This window comes from Topomyia yanbarensis, chromosome 1 (genome assembly GCF_030247195.1).
Source record: "Topomyia yanbarensis strain Yona2022 chromosome 1, ASM3024719v1, whole genome shotgun sequence".
NCBI lineage: Eukaryota > Metazoa > Arthropoda > Insecta > Diptera > Culicidae > Topomyia > Topomyia yanbarensis.
The window spans coordinates 117,558,688-117,578,601 of NC_080670.1; the positions used below are offsets into that span (position 1 = coordinate 117,558,688).

General features: G+C 39.6%; 1 protein-coding gene and 1 long non-coding RNA gene across 2 annotated transcripts in view; one reads left to right on the plus strand and one right to left on the minus strand.

Annotated features, from left to right (window-relative positions):
- Nucleotides 1-19,914, minus strand: part of LOC131680435 (uncharacterized) — a 145,626-nt gene that overhangs the window by 20,503 nt on the left and 105,209 nt on the right. The window lies entirely within an intron of this gene.
- On the plus strand, nt 6,707-8,227 carry LOC131681193 (uncharacterized). The gene is made up of 4 exons (XR_009303881.1): nt 6,707-6,922; nt 6,982-7,136; nt 7,287-7,634; nt 7,699-8,227. It is a non-coding gene; the product is annotated as an uncharacterized LOC131681193 (long non-coding RNA).

A 19,914-nucleotide genomic window follows, 5' to 3' on the forward strand; every position in this document is an offset into this window, starting at 1 on the left:
TTCTGTTCCGGAAAAAGAAATGCTCGCAATATTTTGGGCATTACAAACATTTCGAAACTATCTCTACGGTGCTAAACTCAAAATCTTAACTGATCACCAACCGCTAACATTTGCCTTATCATCCAAGAATACGAACGCCAAATTAAAAAGGTGGAAGGCTTATTTTGAGGAACACGACTACGAAATTGTTTATACTCCTGGGAAATCCAACGTTGTAGCAGACGCTTCAAGCCGTGTCATTGACAACATGACCGGTACACAGCATTCGGCTGAAACCTCCGACGATTTTTATATTATATCAACGGAAGCCCCATTGAATGTTTATCGTCACCAAGTTGTAAATAAGAAAGGTCTCACCACCACCAGAAATTCTTGTAATGGATGGTGAAAAATCATTTATGACTGGAGAGTTAGTCAACTTTTACAAATTAAACAAAATTACCCCATACGTTACAGCAACTGGTCGAAGCGAAATGAATGGAACAGTAGAGAGGTTTCACTCGACTATATTGGAACTTTATCGATTAACTAAGATAGAAAACCCAGATAAATCCGTGTTAGACCTTATCCTCATCTCCGTCCAAAAATACAATACCTCCATTCATTCAGCCACAAAATTCACACCATACGAAATCATTTTACCCTTGCCACGGAGTTCTGAAATTATAGAAAAAACTTACAAAAACCTTCAGGAAAAACAGAAAAAAGACTTGCAACACCACAATAAAAACAAGGAACCTATACAAATCGAAGATAACCAGGACGCTTACGAAACCACTAGACAACGACTAAAACACAAAAACAGATACAAGAAAATCAAAATAGCAACAGTGCATAAAAGTACTGTCACGACCGACAGTGGACGCAAAATACACATTAAAATTAGAAAAATCTGAAAGGACTTTTTCACATTCTCCCATTTCAGACTGATGCTCTGCATCCTTGTAAACTACACGACAGCCACACACGACAAGACAATAGTCATCAAAAACCTAAATCAACAACCACTGTTTTTATTCAATTGAGGCACTGGACGAATCCGAATATGATTATAATTACTACGTACACCAATTTAACATTACTTCGGTTCGATTCAATATTGACATCCTAAAATCAAAGTTCAATGAATTACAAAAAAATCAGTTTAGTCACCTTATAGAAGAAAAATTTGATAAAATTAATAACGACTTGAAAAAATTAACATTCGTTAGAAGACTTTTGTGTGAGGACACTCTAGGATCAGCATGGAAATTTATCGCAGGAAGTCCTGATGCAAATGATTTGAAAATTATAAACGCATCAATAAATAATTTAGTCGATGAAAACAATAGACAGGTAAAAATAAACAGAGATGTCAATTTACAAATGAAAGAATTTATAGCAAGAACTAAAGAAGCAATGTCATTTTTTAATTTAAGGGCCTTAGAGATTCATTCCATTAACATTTATTTGAATTTAAAATATCTTTCTGAAAGATTAGATAACGTACTAGACAGTATCACCTTAGCGAAATCAGGGCTATTAAACAAAAGATTTTAAGCCAAAACGAACTTCATGTACAGGATTTAGTAAGACAGAATTTAACAATCCACACCCCACTCGAAGCAATAAATTACCTGGAGACATCAGCGGCAACCAACGACAGGGAGATGGCTATTCTCATAAAAACACCCATATTGGACAGCAAAATTTTCAAGAAAATTGAACTCTATCCAGTCATACAAGATAAACAACAAATCCATTTAAAGGACTCCTTTTATTTAACCCATACGAGTGGAGACTACATAACCAAAACTCTATCGCAAACTATTTACGACAAAACTGATGTTAAAATAGATGAATCTGAATGTGTGCCTAAGCTATTAGAAGGGGAACAAGCCAAATGCAACTTCACAATTAACCCCATCGGAGAACAAATCATCCATTATCAACACATATTGATAAATTCAATTCAAAATATCCACATGGAAAGCACATGTTGGCTAACTGACAAAAACCTGAGTGGATCATTTTTGATCACATTCCAAAACTGCAACATCGTCCTTAATAACGTCACCTATAGCACGATGAAGAAAAACCTAGGTGGAAATCCAATTCACCTTCCACTTGACGGTATAGCCGTAGAAAAACAGCATGAAATTGTTAATCTAAGTCTAGAGCATCTACATAATCTTCAACTAGAAACAAGACGAAATATTGAACATATCCAGTTAGAGAACCAAAGTCTACACTGGAGAACATGGTCAATTTTCGGAGGATTATTTCCTTGCATCCCGAGCAAACGAAAAGCCCATAATACCCCCATGCTCATGGGGTTTGACACGGGTGTTTGAAATGGGTTCAACCCATGAAAACATCATCACCATGGTCCGGTAGATCCCATATAAAATACCATATGTTGGAATACTTATGGGTTACTGAGACAATTTTATGGTGTCTTGATGGTTGTGAATTTTGGCACGGACCATGTTTATAGTCTTTTCAAGGGGCTATATGTGTTTGAACCCCCGAGTATTTGCTCGGGATAGCTTCCGGTATCAATTTTCTTATATTCTATTTTCGCAATACACTCGTCAAAAGTACAACAATAGCCAAACCACCAATACTAACGTATAGAGAACCAACGCTTCAAGATGTGATGAGTACGGAGCATCATCACTAAGGAAGGAGGAGTTAACGTTCAAGCTACATGGAGTATTGCTGACAGAGCCAGACAGCGGAAACGTATAGCAGAGCCATCGACACACCATCTACCAACCTTTGGTAATCAGATTGCTGAGTGGACAATGTACGCCATTAGATTAGTACCCGTCGAACGTTTTTTTACAAATCCATGCTGCCACTCGGAAATGATATGGTGAACCTTCGGTTACAGCAAATCGATAATTTTCAACATCGTGGATGCTACCTGCCTTGTGGATCCGTGTAATAGATGCTGTCTTCCAGACACTCGGGAAAATTCCTTCGGACAATGACCTGTTGAAAATTATACTCGCAGGAACAGCCAGCGTTTCAGCACAGCTCTTGAAGAAGATAGGCGGTGAGCCATCCAGACCAGCACACTTAGAACCATCTATAGACTGCAACTTCAGCTCCACATCACGCGGCGAGAAATTGAATAGCGACATGTTCAAATCGAATCATAACAGTTTTTGCAACCGGCCGAGACGGTTGTGCCTCCAGGTGGAAGGTTTTGTTCTCGAGAGAGTGACGGAGTGCGAGACGCTGTATGCGTTTTTGTGGGAGAGAGAGAGACCAGTTTGTTAAGTGTGAGTCGACAGTTGATACGTCGGAGGCGTGGTCAACGGCATCCTCGACAAGTGGTGTTTTGACAGCAAACCGCGGGTAGACGAATTTGCCTACCGCGGTGGCAGAAATCGACAGTGATCGTGCCTGTACACACAGAAAAAAATATATTGTATTGGTGTCGTCGGGCAATTCTAATCGACGAGAGGGGAAGCGTCACAGGTAGACCCATATGCTCTATTTGTCTACCGCAGAAGTGGTACGACGAATAAGGAAAACAAGTGGCACCGAAAAGTGCCGCATCGACAGTGGGATTTTCGCTGCAAGCGACAGGTAGCCACATTTGTCTACCGCAGTGGTGGAAACGGAGAGAGCGCGCTTGTGGTGGTGATACCGACGAGCAGCTTAGCCGGAGAGAGTTTTGAAGTGTTGCAGGTAGGACTATTTCTCTACTGAAGAAGCAACGCGACGAAGAAGGACAGCAAGTGTCACATTGTCAAACAACGGGCACCGAGTTTACAACGTCCTAAGAGATAGCAGATAACAGGTATATTTTCCATTCCTTTTTGTGATAGTTTTTCTTGCTAGGTAAAATGGATGAGGAGATAGGAGAACGAGTAACAGACCCTCCCCCTAAGCCTTCTGCTGAAAACGTAAACCCGATTAGAATTAAAATTTACCCAGAGTCGTCAACGGGACCATGGATTGTTTTTATTAGGCGTAAAGTAAAGGCGCTAAATATCATTCAAATTTCGAAAGATTTGACTTCGCGATTCTCGGATGTAAAAGAGATCGTCAAAGTCAATAAAGATAAAATACGCATTGTCATCGGTAGTCTCAAACAAGCCAATGCAATTGCTTCTTGCGAGCTTTTTACGCGTGAGTATAGAGCGTATATTCCTTCAAAGGAAATTGAAATTGATGGGGTCATCACAGAATCGAGTTTGACTGTTGATGACTTAATTAAGCATGGGGTTGGTCGTTTCAAAGATACCATACTTAAAGACGTAAAGATACTTGAATGCAAGCAATTACATTCAGTATCACACGAAGGAGATAAAAAAGTTTATCGACCGTCTGACTCGTTTCGAGTGACTTTCGCTGGGTCTGCGCTGCCAAACTATGTCATTATCGATAAGATTCGTCTCCCTGTTCGCCTTTTTATCCCTCGTGTAATGAATTGCCTTAATTGTAAACAGCTTGGCCACACAGCCACTCACTGTTCCAATAAGGCACGGTGTGGCAAATGTGGGGGTTCTCACCAAGAGGATACATGCAATGAAAATTCAGAAAAATGTTTAATGTGCGGAGAAAACTCGCATGAGCTCCCTGCATGCCCCATTTATAAATTGCGCGAGGATAAAATTAAACGATCCTTGAAGGAGAGGTGCAGAAATGTTGAAAAATGCTACCCCTAAACCCATCTTCTTAGAAAACACTTACACGTCTCTATTTTGGAACAGTCTGACTCTGATGGAGCGTGCGAAGGTACATCATTTGTTTTACCCGGAAATTCCATAAAAAGAAAACAGTCTTCTTTTCCCAAGCTGCCAAGAAAGGGCCTTAAAATTTCTTCACCAATAGATAAACTGCGCCCTAAACCGAAAAATTCCGATTCAAAACCGAAATCAATTCCGCCCGGTTTTGGGAACGTACAATCCAAACAGAACACCATTACTGGAAATAATAAAATTTCGACTTCCTCTGAGCCTCAGCCGGGGGTAGGATTATTGAAATTTTCTGAAATTGTTGATTGGATTTTTAAAGCATTCAATATTTCTGAACCACTAAAGAGTATACTTTCAGCTTTCCTCCCAACAATTAGAACATTTTTAGAGCAGCTGATTGCTCAATGGCCCATCCTTGCAGCAATTATATCTTTCAATGGTTAATTCAACTCCTAAGGTGAAAGACTCCATCACTGTTTTACAGTGGAATTGCAGAAGTATCATACCAAAAATTGATTCCTTAAAAATTTTACTGCATAATTTGAAATGCGATGCTTTTGCTCTATGTGAAACATGGCTTACCTCAAACATTAATTTCAACTTAAATGATTTCAACATTATTCGCCTAGACCGAGACACCCCGTATGGAGGAGTGCTTCTAGGAATTAAAAAGTGCTATTCTTTCTATAGAATAGACCTTTCTCGTCAAAAATTTTTATATGCAGAACAGCTTCCGTTTTCATCGCTGGATCAATTCTGAATACTGTCACGTTAATTTGGTGTCTCTAACTATTGAAAAAATCAAAAATTCTTCGAGCTGCCCATTTTACTCTGTATTCCCCTGTCCTATTTTACCTCGATTCTCCATACTTTTTCACCATTTGGATGAATTTCGAGTGGGGAATATGAAATAAAGTTACGGCGGGTAGCCTATAACATAGTTCCAGTAGCCTGCCGCTAGCCGGCAGCTGTTTTAATCTGGCTATTCGCCGTTTCGTTTACTGGGTATGAACTCCAAGAGTTCATTCCAATTTGTCAAAAACATTGTTTTGACGTAGATGAACCCCAAAACAGTGTTGCAGAATATACCGATTTATCGATATTTAAACCGATTCCAATAAAGTTACTAAAAATACCGACTTCTTTTTTCTTACCAAAAAATCACGATTTTCATATTATAAGATCAACTAATATTACGTATGGGCCTTTTTAGAAAATGTCTTCACCTTTCCACATCAAATCATCCGGAAATTGATTCAGAAATCTGCCAGGTTACTATCAAAATTTCAAATGAAGCTCAACAACCGATTCTGAAATTGATTGAGCTCGGTAGGTTTGATTACATAACATTAGAATGATCTATAATCTAAACCAAAAAAATTGCAGGTAACTTTTGGTTAGCATACATCTTCACACCGATAAATACCTATTTTTTATTTAGAACTATACCGATATTAGATTTTTTCCAGTACCAGTAGAAAGTGGAAGTACTCCGGAGCAAACAGAGAGAAAATCGTTCCTATGTTCTCTTCTCTTTTTTCTGCTTCCGTTAGCAAACCGGAGTAAAAAGGAAGTATTTTTTGCTTCTGTTTGCTCCGGAGCAACTTCTGTGTACTAGAGCAAACCTATTATACAAACCATCTGACAACGCTGCTCTAAACTGAAAAGTGCTCTTAAAACATCGATGACATCTTTTTTGTTTTTTCTGTTTTCTCTACCTATCTGATGTGTTTCATCCTGTCAAGGAATCCAAAAACATCAGCTGTCTCCCGTTTCCAGAGAGTTCGCCGACCAGTTTTGCTTTCAAACTGAAGAGAAAACTACAGTTTAACTTCACCAGGCACAATCATCAGAATGAGATGCAGGAAAATATTAACCCAGAATGGTTTCATTTTACCGTCCAGTTGGAGATTGATTTCACAAATGATAATCGTGTATGTCGAAAAGGTTTTGTGCAGATCTGCGAATTCGGTTTTTGTGGAATAATTCGACCAAGGGCTATGATGTAGCAGCGGTCAGAGTAGGTCCAATCATACGGCTTCATCCCACCCCGAAAGCAGATGAGCGCTGGGGAATGTTTTCAGCCACCTGGAGGAGGAAGTTCAGCGCGGAAGAAATGTTACCAGACTTCACCGATCTGGTATCTGGACTTTTTTGATGATCTCATAGAGATTGTGTGTGCAGATGGGCGGTTAAAGTTCTGGGAGGGAAAGATTTGTAACTTTAAGGTAAATTGTTTGGAGTCATTTGTTTTTTATTACAACTATTGACGGACGTTTCATTGCAGGATATATATGAAGCCGAAAACACCCACAACAATGGGGTAACTAACATAAACCTCGCCGGTGACGGAGTTGAGTGAACGAATCGGTTTTCTGAGACTGGAAACGTACACGTATGGTTGTCAGATCTATTGGGGATTTACGTCTGTATATGGGCGAAGTAAGTTCTATGTTTCAAGCAATTTTTTAAGCTCACCTAGGGCGCAGACAGATTTTACTTGTTCTTTTAAAATACTGTATATTCTAAGTCATTTAATTTTCAGTCTGTAATGAGTATGTCATCAAGTGCCTTAATTCTTATTCTTTTTAGCTCACGTACGCAGCGGTTCGGCAGGAAGCATTTCAGCAATCCGCCGGATCAAATCCGTCCACAGCTTTCCCAGCTCAACATCACGCATCCGAGGAGGAGCTTCGATGTATCCTAGAGTTTCACCAGCAGGGTTACCGGTAACATGTTTGGAAGTGGCGGGCGGTACAGTCATGACTGGCAGCCAGGGCCACACTGTTAACGTGTTCCGGCTCGATAGCCACCTATTGCAGTTCACCCTAAACGGCCATTGCGGTCCTATTACATGTATTTTCATAGACCAGTGGCAGGCTGAGATGGGCGCATCTGGTTGCCAGGATGGTGTGCTATATGTGAGGGACTTGATACGGGGTATGTCAGCCAAATTTACGGTATGGCCTAAATCTACATAATTAAATTGATTGGTTATTTATAGGTGCCTGTATGTACAAAATTGAAGCCCATGACGACTCAATCGTCGCACTTGCCTGTTCCCCGAGTTACGCAATATCGCTCGGACTGAACGAATGAATACGGTTCTGTGACTACGGAAATCAAATGAGAATCGTTCGTTTCCCTCTTGTTGCGTCGGAAAAGTGGTTCGGTCGGGGGAATCGTAATCGACCAGCTAACAAAAACAAATGTACAGCAGCTTCTGAACGAAGCCATTGCTAGCACGAGTTTTTGATTTGGAAGGATAGTTGCTGAGGACCATTCTTACAATAGTATAAAAGTTCTAACCTCAAAAACACAACAATAAAATGTATTTCTTTCAGAGTTTATCATATCCATTACATGATCAATTGCGCTGATGGGTAAGGCTTTGGATTCGGTTATATTCCATCATCATTGAAGCTAGATCATAGAATCATGTTAATTTGACAGGCTGCAAGTGTTATTAGTAGCACAAACAGCTAGCAGCCCAGCTAGTATTGTTCTTTCTGCTTGCAACCAACCTGGTAATATTGATGTCAATGCTAAATTCGCTGTTGCAGCTGTATGGTCGCTATACTGTCCCATGTGTTATTAACATGGGACAATTATGCTTAGAGCACCAGATTCTAAAAACGACCAATTTTGGCCAATCACGCGTAACAATTAATAATAAATTAAATTGTTGCTCGTTACCTATGCTGCCGTGATCCGCATAGCAGTCCCATTTGGGTTTCCTATGCAGATGGGACAGTTATGCGTATCACGGCAGTATGGCTAAATAACCATTAGAAAGGTTATGAGCTTATGTTGTCGCATTTTATAATCATTTATACTACGCAACAATTAATAATAAGTTACATTATTGCTGAGTATTTTTTGTTGTACATGAATAAAACATACCGATTTCCTCGTTACCTATGGCTAAATAACCATTAAAAAGGTTATGAGTGTATTGTTGTCGTATTTATAATCATTGATACTACTTTCAAGTGATCGATTTTAAAGATACGTTTGCAAAAAAACACCGAAGCACAGTGAGTTGGTGTTAATGCTCTATCTTTGATCCTAGTGCTGCAGGATTTGGCCAACATTTATACTATTTTTATTCAATCAACTTCAAGGAAAATGTATCACGTGAACGCTATATATATGGACTTCTAGATTTGGTAATTGTTCCGAATCACACTCGACCTGGCCTTGGGTACAAGATATTTGCTTGATCTCCCACGAGCATGGTCCTGCCGGAGTGTTTGCCTCGCCCGATACCGGGGCAGCCTGTCCTAGCGAGGCTGCCTCTTGTGAATGGGAACCGCTAAATGTTCCGATCGCTACACTACCAGCAGTAGCTGCGATTTGAGTAATTAATCCAAAGGCCTGGTTGGGAGCTACCATTGGTGCAGCGACAGCCGAGTGTGACGCAGGCTGTACCATCGGCTAACTCGATTCCGGCGAGGTGGAGCAGCTGCAACTGGTGCGGACCTATGTTGCGATGTATATAATTTCAAGGATTACCAGAGATTACCAATTACCAGAGATCATCAAAATGTTTTGTGGCTAACGTTGTAATTCAGCAAAAAAATCAAAACAAGTTAAATTGATCGCAACAAATAAAATCGCTTTCTTCAACGAATCGTGGACAAGAAAAAAACAAATGCCAAATTTAACGGAACATTGCCCAATGACGTCAAATAAAAATGAAAGCCTAGCGAGCTTGTTAATACAAGATATTCGCATTTAAAAGTAAACCAAATCAAGTTTCTCATACTGTGGTCGAATAAAAAAAATCCAAGTCTATGTAAACAAGCTCTGCGAAATGTCAAAAAATGAGGTTAAACATTTTCATCCAATGTTCTACAGCGAGAGGTTCATTTTAGTTTGTTTACATTGCTAATGAATTTTGTACTGCGATTCACCACTTCATTTACCGCGTTGCCAAGAACTTAAGTGAAAATATTCAAAGCAGTGCTGCCCAAACGCACATTTTAAGTCCCATTATTCTTGCTGAGGTGAAAAAAATATTCAACATTCTTGCATATTTCAAATTTTAAAAAATCCTTAAAAAATCATGATAGCTCCTAAAAATCTCATTTTTACGGAAATGTTCTTATCAATGTGTAATCTTTCGATTAAAAATAAGAAAAACAGGTGTTAGGTCGGACGAGAAAGGTCTATTACCATCCCCATGATTGCTGGCATTGAGGCTGTAGCAGCCCAAACGAATATTAAAGGCTAAAGGCTAAAGGCATGTCTATCGCTTCTATATATATATACCTCCCAAAGTTCAAATTGGACAACGTCAAATTTTTGAGGTAGTGGAATCCATGGCTGCTCCGCGTCTGATACTGGGAGACTTCAACTCGCACGGAGTATTGTGGGGTTCCCTCTACAATGATAATCGATCCTCTTTGATATACAATGTTTGTGACGAATTTAATATGACAGTTTTAAATACTGGCGAAACAACACGCATCCCCAGACCTCCTGCACGTCCAAGTGCATTAGATCTATCTCTGTGCTCGACATCACTTCGGTTAGATTGCACGTGGAAGGTTGTACCTGATCCTCACGGTAGCGATCATTTGCCAATCGTTGTTTCAATTAACAGTGAGATAGGCCTTACGAATTCAATCAATGTTCCTTACGACTTAACACGAAATATTGATTGGAAAACATACGAAACATTAATTTCCACTTCTCTTGCTTCGACAGAAGAGCTACCCCCTACCGAAGAATATGAATTCCTAGCGGGTTTAATTATTGAAGCAGCAGAACAAGGCCAAACGAAATGCAATCCTGGAATCACAATAAATAGACGGCCCCCTAATCCTTAGTGGGACAAAGAGTGCTCTGATGCATATGAAGCTAAACAAGTTGCCTACAAAGAAATTATGAAACAGAAAGGGGGTATAAGTGAGAGCTTTGAAAATTATTTTATTTTGCAAAACAAATTTGACAGTATACGTCGTGCCAAAAAGTCTAGTTATTGGAGACGCTTCGTTGATGGCTTGTCAAGAGAAACATCAATGAGTACTCTTTGGAACACAGCCAGAAGAATGAGGAATCGAAACGTGACTAATGAAAGCGAAGATTTTTCGAATCGTTGGATATTTAATTTTGCCAAGAAAAATTGTCCAGATTCTGCTCCTGCGCTGAAAATCATTCGTGATGCTCCCACAAGTAACGATTTCATAGATTCGCCTTTGACAGTGATGGAATTTTCAATTGCACTCCTCTCATGCAACAATTATGCTCCGGGACTAGACAGAATTAAATTCAACTTGGTGAAGAATCTGCCTGACCTAGCAAAAAGACGCTTGTTGAATTTATTCAACAAGTTTCTTGAGCAGAATATTGTCCCGCGTGACTGGAGACAAGTGAGAGTTATCGCCATTCCAAAACCGGGAAAACCAGCCTCCGATCATAACTCGTATCGACCGATTGCAATGCTATCCTGCATCAGGAAATTGTTGGAAAAAATTATCCTACGACGTCTCGACAATTGGGTTGAGGCGAACGGCTTGCTATCAGATACCCAGTTTGGTTTTCGGAGGGGAAAGGGAACGAATGATTGCCTGGCGCTACTTTCGTCAGAAATCCAACTCGCTTACGCAAAAAAAGAACAAATGGCGTCTGTATTCTTAGACATAAAAGGAGCATTCGACTCAGTCTCCATTGATGTTCTCTCGGAGAAGCTACATCAATGTGGTCTTTCACCGATATTAAATAATTATTTATACAATTTATTGTCAGAAAAGCACATGCATTTTTCATATGGCGATTTGGCGACACTCAGAATAAGTTACATGGGCCTCCCACAAGGCTCTTGTCTAAGCCCCCTTCTCTATAATTTTTACGTGAATGACATTGATAATTGTATTGTCAGCCCATGCACTCTAAGACAACTTGCAGATGATGGGGTGGTTTCTGCCACAGGACCTAAAGCCATAAATTTACAACAACCATTGCAAGATAGCTTGGATAATTTATCAATTTGGGCTTTAAAGCTGGGCATCGATTTTTCTACGGAGAAAACAGAGTTGGTCGTTTTCTCAAGGAAGCATGATCCAGCTCAGCTTCAGCTTCAGTTGGTTGGTAGAACGATAGCCCAAGTCCTGACTTTTAAATACCTTGGAATTTGGTTCGATTCTAAAGGTACATGGGGAGGCCACATTAGGTATCTAATAACGAAATGCCAACAAAGGATAAATTTTCTGCGAACAATAACTGGATCATGGTGGGTTTCTCATCCAAGTGACATGATAAGATTGTATCAAACAACAATACTTTCAGTAATGGAATATGGATGCATCTGTTTCCGTTCAGCTGCGAACACTCACATTATTAAACTGGAACGGATACAGTATCGTTGTTTACGAATTGCCTTAGGTTGCATGCAGTCGACCCATACGATGAGTCTTGAAGTACTAGCGGGAGTTCTTCCTTTAAAAGACCGATTCTGGGATCTCTCCTCTCGTTTACTTATTCGATGTGAGGTTATGAACCCACTGGTAATTGAAAATTTTGAAAGATTTGTCGAGCTTCAACCCCAAACCAGATTCATGACAGTGTATTTCAACCACATGTCACAAGAAATAACGCCTGCTAGGTATGTTCCCACATACGTCAATATACTAGATACTCCTGAATCCACTTTATTCTTCGACACGTCCATGCAAGCAGAGATTCGTGGAATTCCGGATCATCTACGCTCGCGGGAGATCCCTAAAATATTCACAAGTAAATATCAACACATAGACTGCCTTAAAATGTTTTACACTGATGGGTCACGAATCAGTGAGGCCACTGGTTTCGGTATTTTCAACAATAATTTTTCAATTTCTCTCAAACTTGCAGAACCCGCCTCTGTTTATATAGCGGAACTAGCAGCAGTTCACTATAGTTTGCAAATAATTAATACTTTACCCCCGAACCATTACTTTATCCTCACTGATAGTCTCAGCACAATTGCAGCTCTACGCTCAAAGAGGATTGATAATCACGATCCATTCTTTTTGGGGAAGATACGAGAATCTCTGAGTAACCTAACAAGAAAATGTTATAAATTTACCCTAGTGTGGCTCCCCGCCCATTGCTCTATTGCGGGCAATGAGAAAGCTGATAATTTAGCCAAGATTGGTGCACTAGATGGTGAAATATATGAAAGACCTATCGCTTACAATGAATTTTATAGCGCTTCTCGACAGAGGACACTTGCTAGTTGGCAAACATCTTGGGACAATGGAGATATGGGACGATGGCTACACTCAATTATCCCTAAAGTATCAACGAAGGCATGGTTCAAAGGATTGGATGTAAGTCGGGACTTCATCCGTGTGATGTCTAGGCTCATGTCCAATCATTATACTTTAGATGCGCATCTCCGTCGTATTGGGCTCGCTGAGGGTAATCATTGTGCTTGTGGAGAGGGTTACCATGACATTGAGCATGTTGTTTGGTCCAGCACTGAATATCGTGAAGCCAGATCACAATTAGTAGATTCTTTACAAGTTCGAGGAAGACCAATCCATGTTTCTGTTAGAGACATCCTGGCGTATCGCGATCCTCTATACATGGAACTTATCTATCATTTTCTAAAAACAGCGTCTGTCAAAATTTAATTAAATTCATCTCCTCATACTCTCACCCAAGGCTAATCATTCACCAATTAAAGTGTCCTAGAATATTCAGTTTTTAAATTTAGACAATAACAGAAAAAAAGTAAATAAATACACCCGAAAATACTAGATCATTATGAAATACAGCAATGTAAGGAAAAAAGCAAACAATAAAGTGATTTCAGTGTTAGTTTTAGACAAATTACTAGTATAGTTAAAATTAGTCTTAAGGATTTTTGTAACGTGCTATGTAAAAAAAGAAACTGGCGTAAAAAGCTTTTGCAAATGCCGTGTCAAATAAACGTATGGAAAAAAAATATTCAAATCGAACAACGGTAGACTATTCAAACATGCTTCAGACAAAGGTGGCAGGTTATTACTTTGCACACTTTGAAAAAAGGATAAGAATAGATTTGCCGATTCAAGCGGAGACTCGGCTGTAGAGACGTTGTAACTAACACGTTGTGGGATTCCGGACGACTGCTTACGGCTTCTTACAAATGACCAAAATGAATTGGGGTCCTGCTTCAGGTTCTCCTCCGTGCGATGAATATAGCAACGAAAGCAATGCGCAAGCAAAGAGTTATATTCGCTCTCAATGGCATGCAGCTCAGCTTTGTGCCGATCATCTCTCCAGCGAAAATATCGTTTCCTAACCTTGCGAAGACGGTTCCGTAGATTCTGTAGCTCGTTATTCCACCAAGGCTACTTTTTACCATGCGAACGACGAGGTCGCTTCACAGGAACAACATCACGAAATATATCATACATTTTATCACAGAGAACAGACTTCCATCTTCAGCATTCAACTTGTGCAACATCTCTGACGGTTTTGAAGGTAGTTGGGATATCCAAACCAGGTGCGCTACTATCGTCATGCTTTTGTGGCTGAGTTCGTCAGAATTGACAGCAGTTATTCCTCTACCCAGTCAAACCAGTCCGGAACCAGTTCGGACTTTCAGCATGAATTCCAGCTCAAATGCATCAACCGTTAGAGTCAGAATTGGTTGTTTTCTTTGAGCAAGATTCCATACTGAATCCATTCTGGATTTCAAACCGGTCCCGGAATGGATTTGACGGATAGTTGGGATAGGTTGGTGTGGTGGCGCTAGTGTTTATCGTATATAAATTCAAATGTTTACACACGTTTTTTTAAATATTTTTGTTCGATCATGGATGTCTGTTCTCTGTGATTTTATCATACATATTTGTCACAGCTTCATTAATACTGCAACCAACAAGAAATTTCTACCAATGCAGACAAGACAATAGTCATCAAAATCCTAAATCAATAACCACTGTTTTTATTCAATCGAGGCACTGTACGAATCCGTTATGATTATAATTACTACGTACACCATTTTAACATTACTTCGGTTCGATTCAATATTGACATCCTAAAATCAAAGTTCAATGAATAACAAAAAAATCAGTTTAGTCACCTTATAGAAGAAAAATTTGATAAAATTAATAACGACTTGAAAAAATTAACATTCGTTAGAAGACACAAATGATGGGACACAATAGGATCAGCATGGAAATTTATCGCAGGAAGTCCCGATGAAAATAATTTGAAAATTATAAACGCATCAATAAATAATTTAGTCGATGAAAACAATAGACAGGTAAAAATAAACAGAGATGTCAATTTACAAATGAAAGAATTTATAGCAAGAACTAAAGAAGCAATGTCATTTTTTAATTTAAGGGCCTTAGAGATTCATTCCATTAACATTTATTTGAATTTAAAATATCTTTCTGAAAGATTAGATAACGTACTAGACAGTATCACCTTAGCGAAATCAGGGCTATTAAACGAAAAGATTTTAAGTCAAAACGAACTTCATGTAATAGTATAGGATTTAGTAAGACAGAATTTAACAATCCACACCCCACTCGAAGCAATAAATTACCTGGAGACATCAGCGGCAACCAACGACATGGAGATGGCTCTTCTTATGAAAACACCCATATTGGACAGCAGAATTTTCAAGAAAATGGAACTCTATCCAGTCATACAAGATAAACAACAAATCCATTTAAAGCGCTCCTTTTATTTAACCCATACGAGTGGAGACTACATAATCAAAACTCTATCGCAAACTATTTACGACAAAACTGATGTTAAAATAGATGAATCTGAATGTGTGCCTAAGCTATTGGAAGGAGAACAAGCCAAATGTAACTTCACAATTAACCCCATCGGAGAACAAATAATCCATTTGAATTATCAACACATATTGATAAATTCAATTCAAAATATCCACATGGAAAGCACCTGTGGGCTAACTGACAAAAACCTGAGTGGATCATTTTTGATCACATTCCAAAACTGCAACATCGTCCTTAATAACGTCACCTATAGCACGATGAAGAAAAACCTAGGTGGAAATCCAATTCACCTTCCACTTGACGGTATAGCCGTAGAAAAACAGCATGAAATTGTTAATCTAAGTCTAGAGCAACTACATAATCTTCAACTAGAAACAAGACGAAATATTGAACATATCCAATTAGAGAACCAAAGTCTACACTGGAGAACATGGTCAATTTTCGGAGGATTATTTCCTGCCATAGCTTCCGGTATCATTTTTCTTATATTCTATTTTCGCAATACACTCGTCAAAAGTACAACAATAGCTAACATATAGAGAACCAACGCTTCAAGATGTGATGAGTACGGAGCATCATCACTAAGGAAGGAGGAGTTAACGTTCAAGCTACACGGAGTATCGCTGACAGAGCCAGACAGCGGAAACGTGTAGCAGAGTCATCGACACACCATCTACCAACCTTTGGTAATCAGATTGCTGAGTGGACATTTATGTAAACAGGTAGCTAGGTAGCTTAGTACCAAGTTGGATATAATAAAATCAGTCTTGTTAGAACCGCAGTAAGTTACGTTTCATTTTTTAAAAAGCTTCTCCGATCGCGGAAAAGTTAAGTCGCGCTATTAAGTGACGAAACGTACGCCATAAGATTAATACCCGTCGAACGTTTTTTACAAATCCATGCTGCCACTCGGAAATGATATGGTGAACCTTCGGTTACAGCAAATCGATAATTTTCAACATCGTGGATGCTACCTGCCTTGTGGATCCGTGTAATAGATGCTGTCTTCCAGACACTCGGGAAAATTCCTTCGGACAATGACCTGTTGAAAATTATACTCGCTGGAACAGCCAGCGTTTCAGCACAGCTCTTGAAGAAGATAGGCGGTGAGCCATCCAGACCAGCACACTTAGAACCATCTATAGACTGCAACTTCAGCTCCACATCACGCGGCGAGAAATTGAATAGTAACATATTCAAATCGAACAACGGTAGACTATCCAAATATGCTTCAGACAAAGGTGGTCGGTTATTACTTTGCACACTTAGAAAAAAGGATAAGAATGGATTTGCCGATTCAAGCGGAGACTCGGCTGTAGAGGCGTTGTAACTAACACGTTGTGGGATTCCGGACGACTGCTTACGGCTTCTTACAAATGACCAAAATGAATTGAGGTCCTGCTTCAGGTTCTCCTCCGTGCGATGAATATAGCAACGAAAGCAATGCGCAAGCAAAGAGTTATATTCGCTCTCAATGGCATGCAGCTCAGCTTTGTGTCGATCATCTCTCCAGCGAAAATATCGTTTCCTAACCTTGCGAAGACGGTTCCGTAGATTCTGTAGCTCGTTATTCCACCAAGGCTACTTTTTACCACGCGAACGACGAGGTCGCTTCACAGGAACAACATCACGAAATATATCATACATTTTATCACAGAGAACAGACGTTCATCTTCAGCATTCAACTTGTGCAAAATCTCTGACGGTTTTGAAGGTAGTTGGGATATCCAAACCAGGTGCGCTACTGTCGCATTGCTTTTTGTGGCTGCGTTCGACAGAATTTAGAGCAGTTATTCCTCTACCCAGTCAAACCAGTCCGGAACCGGTTCGGACTTTCAGCATGAATTCCAGCTCAAATGCATCAACCGTTAGAGTCAGAATTGGTTGTTTTCTTTGAGCAAGATTCCATACTGAATCCATTCTGGATTTCAAACCGGTCCCGGAATGGATTTGACGGATAGTTGGGATAGGTTGGTGTGGCGGCGCTAGTGTTTATCGTATATTAATTCAAATGTTTACACGCGTTTTTTTAAATATTTTTGTTCGATCATGGATGTCTTTTCTCTGTGATTTAGTCATACATATTTGTCACAGCTTCATTAATACTGCAACCAACAAGAAATTTCTCCCAATGAACATCGGCTATCAATGTGTTGAGCCTCTCGAAATCACAGCGGGTAAAATCAAAGCCAAGTGGATCAACAACAATATCAGGAGCGTTTTGCATCACAACGTCGAGCTCGAATAATAAGATAAAAGGTCGGTGATGTTGGTCGATTTTCAGCAATGGTAACGATGGCTGACACTATTCAACGCAATTATTGTCACTAATGAACGCTAAGTCAGGAAGTCTCTGATTTACATTTACGAGATCGTTTATCTGAGACATTCCGTTATATATATATATATATATATATATATATATATATATATATATATATATATATATATATATATATATATATATATATATATATATATATATATATATATATATATATATATATATATATATATATATATATATATATATATATATATATATATATATATATATATATATATATATATATATATATATATATATATATATATATCGGCTGCGTTACCCTGCATCCGCGCACCTCCGTCTGCACATCGCTCTTCTACTTTCAACTATCGAGGTCCGAATCGTGAAAACAGTTACCGTCCTTTCTCGCTTTACTATCAGAACACGCGTGGGGTCCGGAGTAAGACAAATCAATTACTACTATCACTTTCTCAGTGCGATTATGATGTTATTGCCTTTACTGAAACCTGGCTGAACAACGACGTTTCAAACTCTGAGCTAGCTCTAAACTATACGATTTTCCGTTGTGATAGAAACCCCCAAACCAGCCAACACAGACGAGGTGGGGGGGTTTTGATAGGAGTAAAAAACAACCTTCAGAGCTCTGCTATTCACATTTCTGGCTGCGAGCAATTGGAGCAGATTATTGTTCGAATCTCATCGCCGAAGTTTGATATGATAGTTTGCACTATATATCTCCCGCCCAAAAGTGAGCCTTCTTTATACGATCAACATGCAATATGTGTAAAAAAATTAATGGATCTGGCGGGTGATCGAGACGTGGTTTTGACTGTTGGGGATTATAATCTTCCTCAATTACGCTGGATGTCGGATGAAAATTTAAACTGTTTGCTGCCATTGAATGCTTCGTCGGAACAGGAAATATCTCTGGTCGAGTCTGTTTTAGCCAACGGAGTGTTTCAAATTAACGATAAAGTGAACGTGAATGGAAGACTGCTCGACTTAGCGTTTATTAGCGATAATAGTTGTGTGGAATTGTTGGAGCCACCGTTACCACTGCTTAAAATCGACCAGCACCACCGACCTTTTGTATTGCTGTTTGAGACGAACGATGTGAAGCAAAATGCTATTGATTTTGAATACCCGTCTGGCTTTGATTTCACCCGTTGTGATTTCGATCTGGTTAATAGATTGTTCGCCGACATTCGATGGGATGAGATTTTGGATGGGTGCAGTGTTAATGAAGCTGTGTCATGTTTATATGAAAAAACAGATGCTATACTTCGTGACAATGTACCTGTGAAACGACCCCGTCGTGCTCACGGTAGCAGGCAACCATGGTGGAATACTGAGTTACAGCATCTGCGGAACCGCCTTCGTAAAGTTAGAAAACGTTTTTTTCGCTGGAGAGATGATAGACATAAAGCTGAGTTGCATGCTATTGAGAGCGAATATAACTCGATGCTTACGCATTGTTTTCGTTGCTATATTCGTCGCACGGAGGAAAACCTTAAGCAGGATCCTAATTCGTTCTGGTCGTTTGTGAAAAATCGGAAACAGTCGCAGGGAATCCCCCAACGTGTCAGTTACAAGGATGTTACCGCTGAGTCCCCGTTTGAATCGGCAAACCTATTCTCATCCTTTTTTCAAAGTGTGCAAAGTAATAACCGACCACCTTTGTCTGAAGCGTATTTGAATAGCCTACCGATGTTCGATCTGAACATGTCGCTCTTCAATTTTTCGGTACGCGATGTGGAGCTGAAACTACAGTCACTAGATGGTTCCAAAGGAGCTGGTCCGGATTGTCTGCCGCCTATTTTCATTAAAAAATGTGCTGAAGCGCTTGCTGTTCCTGCGAGTATAATTTTCAACAAATCATTGTTCGAAGGAATTTTCCCGAGTGTCTGGAAGACAGCAGCTATTACACCGATCCATAAGACAGGTAGCGTGAATGATGTTGAGAATTATCGTGCCATCTCCATTTTGAGTTGCTTACCAAAAGTTTTTGAAAGCCTCGTTCATGATATGCTGTATCCGAAGGTGCACCATATTATTTCCGAGTGGCAGCATGGATTTGTGAAAAACGATCGACAAGTACAAATCTTATGGCATACGTTTCGTCACTAAATAGCGCGCTTGGTGAACGTCAACAAATTGATGCCGTTTATGTGGATTTTGCTAAAGCGTTCGATAGAGTGCC